The following is a 5,686-nucleotide window of genomic DNA, read 5'->3' on the forward strand; positions in this document are numbered from 1 at the left end:
TCGGGCGCGGAGTATTGGAATTGGAAGTACCGGTAGGATACCCAAAATTTGGTTGAATATCGGGAGGGACTTGAAGATTATTAAAACGAAAGATTTGTTCAATTTGACTTGCCGTGTAGTATGGTTCCATTAGTGGTTGGTGGCTCCGACCGGTAGAAGATGAAGATGCGGAATTACTTGCCGACTTTGGTAACTTTGGCCCCACTCCGCGTTGGTGTCCGGTTCGCTCACCCAAAACTTCATCCATGATATCGGTCTCGTCTCTTCCCGGTTGTTCATTTAGCAATTGCTTCATTTTTTTTTCTACAAGGTTAAACAAATAATATTATTTTTGTCTTTTTGTGGTTTGCTGTTTGAACTTGACTTCCCTTATATTGGGCTTCAACTCAGATTAACACATCCTGGTTTGACTATGGACACCTCATGCTTTGACTATCCAATGAGCAATTTTAACAATTGACGCCACGTACTTACACCATCCACTATAATTATTTATTTACTGACACGTTGTGTTCTTATCTTCCACGAATCAGTTTGCTTGGCATTAGACTTTTAACTTTTCATTTGTTTCCTTAAAACACACATCGATTCGTCTTCTTTCCCACTGAAATTTTATCAGGTACGTTTTTCATCTTGAATTGAAGAGGTTATCATGTATTCCTTTTATTCTTTTATTAAACTCATGTTAAATGTTACACGTAATATTAAACTTAACAGATTCTCCTCTATATTTTTATATTTTTTGTTTGCAACTCCACCTCATAATCATTGTCGTCTATGAAGGTTGCTACCTAATGAGAGCTTTCTCAATTTTTATTACCGTAGTATAATTTATTATCTCCTGCTGATTTTACTTTATCCAAATAATTATTCAGTTGTATTAGGTATTTATTAGCAGAATTATGATTATGATTTAACCCTTTTGATATTGTTATCTAGATTTAAACATTTGTTGATGAAGTTACTATTTGTAGGTTAAATTTAAAGAGATGAAAGCAGTGGTGTAACCAGGACTTGTTGATTTGGAGTTTCATGTATTGCAGTTCTCGAAGGTGAGTTAGATCAATTGCTTAATTTTTTTTGAAGAAATTCTATAGATTATTTAAAACTCTCTGTTTATTGCGAGTACTTACTTTTTTATATCGGTAAGTTATTGTGACTTATAATTTGATAGTCTTCTGTTGGGTGCAAAGAAGATCAAAACGAATGAGCTGAAGTTATGGTGTTCGGGTGATGTTTATCGTGTTCGGGTGATGTTTATTGTGTTCCAGTGATGTTTGTCGCAAAACGGGACAAGACTGGAAAGTGATAAAGTGCACTGAAACGAGACGAACATGACAGAAGTGGGTGTCAGAAGTTGTCACGTTCTGAACTACTTTGTCACGTTTTGATGTAGTTTGTCACAGAACGCGACAAAGTGTCGCGAGACACGACAATGTTCGTATTCAGCAAGTAATCTAGATCTTTCCATGTTTTGTTATTTGCACTATAAATACCCTCATTGTAACCTGTAATATTGTGCACGAAAAATATAGAAAAAGATCTCCGGTTTGCGCCCGTGGAGTAAACTCTTCTCCGTGTTTGGAGTTGGGATATAACCACGTTAAATCCCTGTGTCGTTTATGTTTTATTTATCGTATCGCTTATTCGTTTGTTGTATGTGGGTTATGTGATTATTGTAAATCACATGTTCTTGTTAGGGTCCACTACCGAATTCCTAACAAGTGGTATCAAGAGCTAAAGGTTTAAAGACCGGGCACAATGGCGAATTAAAAGCAGGTATACGATTGTTGGTGATTCGATTATCATCAAGAGAAGAAACGACAGATCTAGGGTTGTGTGTCTTGCAACTTGTGTCGAGATCTAGAGACTTAGTTGATCGCGGTGAACTTGGGGTATGTCTATGTATCCATGAAGTTGATCACACCAGGGTTGGTCTGATTCTGGGGGGTTATGATGTAAACGGGACGCTGGTTACATCGTGATGGTGATTTATTCGCGAAGGGTTACGGAGTCTAAGTGGTCGGTTCGATAGGGTTTGGTTGCAGAAGATACACGTAGAGATTTTCTGAAAGATCCGGGTGACGGATCGGGTTCTTGTTCCGCGTTATCCCGTATTAAGGAACGATTGAGCAAAATTCGAATGTTCATGCGCAGCTGCAGAAGAAAATTCATATCGGGTTCGTTAACCGTTGGATCGCCTTGAAAATTTTACTGTATTTAAAGGACTCATAGATCCAGTTACTGTAAAATTTTGAGGCCGATCGGACCATTGACTTTTGAGATACGATTTTTTCGAATCTGGGCAGTTTTCAGGGTGAACTTTTCGGGTTTTGATGACGCGAGTGCGAGATGGTTTTGTCTCGGGAAACTTCGGGCGATACAAGCTGGATATTATGGGATGTTGGTTTGTTACGGAAGCTCACGAGGGTGTTTCTCACAGGTTTGGGAATGGTTGGGTAACGTTGGGTACATCCGGGTTATTATCGACAGTGGAAGTAATCGGGGAAGTTTTATGCTTGCGGTTTTGAAACGGGACGACCAAAGGTTTTGCTTGTATATTCCAAAGTGTGTGGAATATGCAGGCGGGTTAGAGCTTCTCTCACTAAGGATATTGGTTGACGAAGGGTGTCGGATAGAACGCGTTCGACCAGTGCTCAAGGTTTTGGGTGATGTTTGGTTCAACAAACAAGCTTTTTTCTTCGGGGTTACCAATTAGGAGTTCTTAGGTGATTGATGGAGTGGATAATCTTGTAAGTCCTGGAACTTGAAGCTTTCAAGATATTGTTGAGAGTGTCGGGAACTTGGAGTGAGTTTGGAACTGACGGAAGTATCGGGTAAGTGGGAGTTGGACGACTAGTGGGAGTTGTAGAGATGGTTGTGCGATATGTTTCTCTGATTTTCACAGTGTTAGTGCGTCGATTCCGATTAGATACTCGGGTACTTGTTTTTACTCTCCAATGGCAAAGAAATTTGCAACTGATCGGGTGGTACGAAACAGATTCTTCTCGGATAGCATCGGTTTATTTTTCTTACTCGTACAGTGGGAGCGTGCTTGAGATTGAGAAGATGGGTTCGTAAAATTCATAGCTATGAGTATCAGTGTACCAGCGTGAAAGCGGAAAGTTGAAAGTGTAGTTTTCGAGGTTGTGACTGCGTTCTCACTGGAGCCTTGATGAATAGTCTACAAGGGCGTTTGTCAGATTTTCTGATTGCTGGGAAGGAAAATCAGTGATAAACGGAAATTCTGTATGAGGGTGATCATTGACATGTCGGTGACAGGATTGGGCGTGTCTAGAGTGATGAGTTGAGGACGTTTTGTCTCCTGTTTAAAATCCTACGATTGAAGTCTCGCACACTTCAATGGTGGCGCAGAAATCGAGAGATGACCCAAGCTAGCAACGAAGATCAGATTATTACTCAGCTATTTGAGTGTCGAAAGTCTTCCTTCCCATGGCGTGGAAGTGCGGCGTGTCCCGAGTGTTTATTCGGCGGTGTTCAAATGGAGTTCCATAATCGGGTGATCTAGAGTTGTTGTGGGTGTTTAACACAAGTAAAAGGTGAAGTTGATTACGTTTTGACAAGTGTAGTTGAAGTGTTCTTTATCGAAAGATGCTAACTTGTTGGTTAGATTGTGCGTGTCCCAAGAAGCTTTCTTGGCGGTATAGACGGGTACGTTCAAGAGTCGAAGTGTTGATCGAGTACAGGTTAAGGTTGGGTTTTGTTCTCATTTGAGTGGGAGAATTGTTGGGTGCAAAGAAGATCAAAACGAATGAGCTGAAGTTATCGTGTTCGGGTGATGTTTATCGTGTTCCAGTGATGTTTGTCGTAAAACGGGACAAGATTGGAAAGTGATAAAGTGCACTGAAACGAGACAAATATGACAGAAGTGGGTGTCAGAAGTTGTCACGTTCTGAACCACTTTGTCACGTTTTGATGTAGTTTGTCACGGAACGCGACAAAGTGTCTCAAAACACGACAATGTTCGTATTCAGCAAGTAATCTAGATCTTTCCATGTTTTGTTATTTGCACTATAAATACCCTCATTGTAACCTGTAATATTGTGCACGAAAAATATAGAAAAAGATCTATGGTTTGCGCCCGTGGAGTAAACCCTTCTCCGTGTTTGGAGTTGGGATATAACCACGTTAAATCCCTGTGTCGTTTATGTTTTATTTATCGTATCGCTTATTCGTTTGTTGTATGTGGGTTATGTGATTATTGTAAATCACATGTTCTTGTTAGGTTCCACTACCGAATTCCTAACATCTTCATGGAGTGTTATTTGGTTACTTAACTTGTAAAGAATTTTGTATTCACATTTTATTTTAGTTTCATTAAATTAGGATTACGAACAATTTTCCTTGTTTGAGGGTTAGTGTATTAAGAACATCGAAGGAGCTAAGACAAGATGGGTTCGGCCAAATGAGGTTTATGTTCAAGCGACCAATTATTGTTCAAAGCTGCATATCCTTATCTAAAATCAACAACAATACGGTTAAATTATTTGCTAAAAGAAACGCCTTACCTTTAGTTACCAGAAAACTAAAAGCGCGTCAAAGTGTTATGTTTTCAGTTTAGAATGTGACCATTGGTCTTGACATTGTAACACGGGGTGACCGAATGTACTTACAAATAGAAACGGTACACTCTAAATGAACGGGTATCATTGAGCTTATTATATGTGACTTGCACTATGATAGGCTATCAATTGGTTTGTTTGAAAATTTTCGCTTATTTTGTAGATTAACAAACTTGGCGTGCTGTCTTGTTATAACAAGCAAGAGAAACTTATATAAGTCGGTGACTAACTCTTTCGATTCAACTTAATACATAAATAAACGACTATTTAACAACGTTTTTTCAAAAAATGTTTGCTTGTAGATACGATTAAAAGAGTCTCAATTGCTAAAAACGGTCCTCGATGTGAAACCAGGAAAACTGGAGTAAGATTGCTAAATTGAAAGATTGGGAGTTGTATAGCAGCTTTCTCAGTGGGTTGAAAACCAGAGTGACTAGGAGGTTCATGGTTATTAATTTATTTTCAATTGTGTAATACATATTATTATTACATAAATATAGATATAGATAGATCTAAATAAATAGAATTTGGACGTGTGCTACCATCACTAACGTTTTGAGACATACCACATGTACCCTTTTATACTCTGCTTAATCTACATTTACGCTACAATTAAAAACTTAATCAATAAAGTTCTGTACGTTTTTTCAGTTCTACATGGTTGTTAAAGTATACATCTATATGCAAGAAGAAGAATTCGTGTTTGACTAAAATGTCTAAACAGAATGTAATGGAAGTGTTCTAGATATTGTCTATGCTCTAGTGTTTTAAAGGCTTCTGTTTTGGTTTTTGTAAATGTTATTGCTGTTGGTTTTTTCATGTTTAAATTGAATGGATATGGCTATTGCTTGTAAATCCATGTCAATCCTATGTAATGCAAGGTAGTTCACTTTTGTGTGAAATGCTTTTTTATATTTAATTCATGTTTTTTACCAAAAAATAAAAAATAAATAAAGTTCTGTACGTATATAGGCAACTTACCTTGATCAATATGCAATACGGCAATACCTATGTTTGGTGAGATATTTATTTATATTTATACTTCTATAAATTTTGGAAATAGTCTACTAATATTCTACAATCGATACTAAGTTTGGGTTGTG

General features: G+C 37.9%; 1 long non-coding RNA gene across 1 annotated transcript; it reads left to right on the top strand.

The window, feature by feature from the left end:
• The first annotated feature begins 488 nt into the window (after positions 1–488).
• LOC139843633 (uncharacterized) lies at positions 489–5,226 on the top strand. Its single transcript, XR_011757661.1, has 3 exons — positions 489–619; positions 975–1,052; positions 4,886–5,226. It is a non-coding gene; the product is annotated as an uncharacterized lncRNA (long non-coding RNA).
• The last annotated feature ends 460 nt before the right edge of the window (positions 5,227–5,686 follow it).

The sequence above is a fragment of the Rutidosis leptorrhynchoides genome, chromosome 4 (genome assembly GCF_046630445.1).
Source record: "Rutidosis leptorrhynchoides isolate AG116_Rl617_1_P2 chromosome 4, CSIRO_AGI_Rlap_v1, whole genome shotgun sequence".
In the NCBI taxonomy this organism is placed as follows: domain Eukaryota; kingdom Viridiplantae; phylum Streptophyta; class Magnoliopsida; order Asterales; family Asteraceae; genus Rutidosis; species Rutidosis leptorrhynchoides.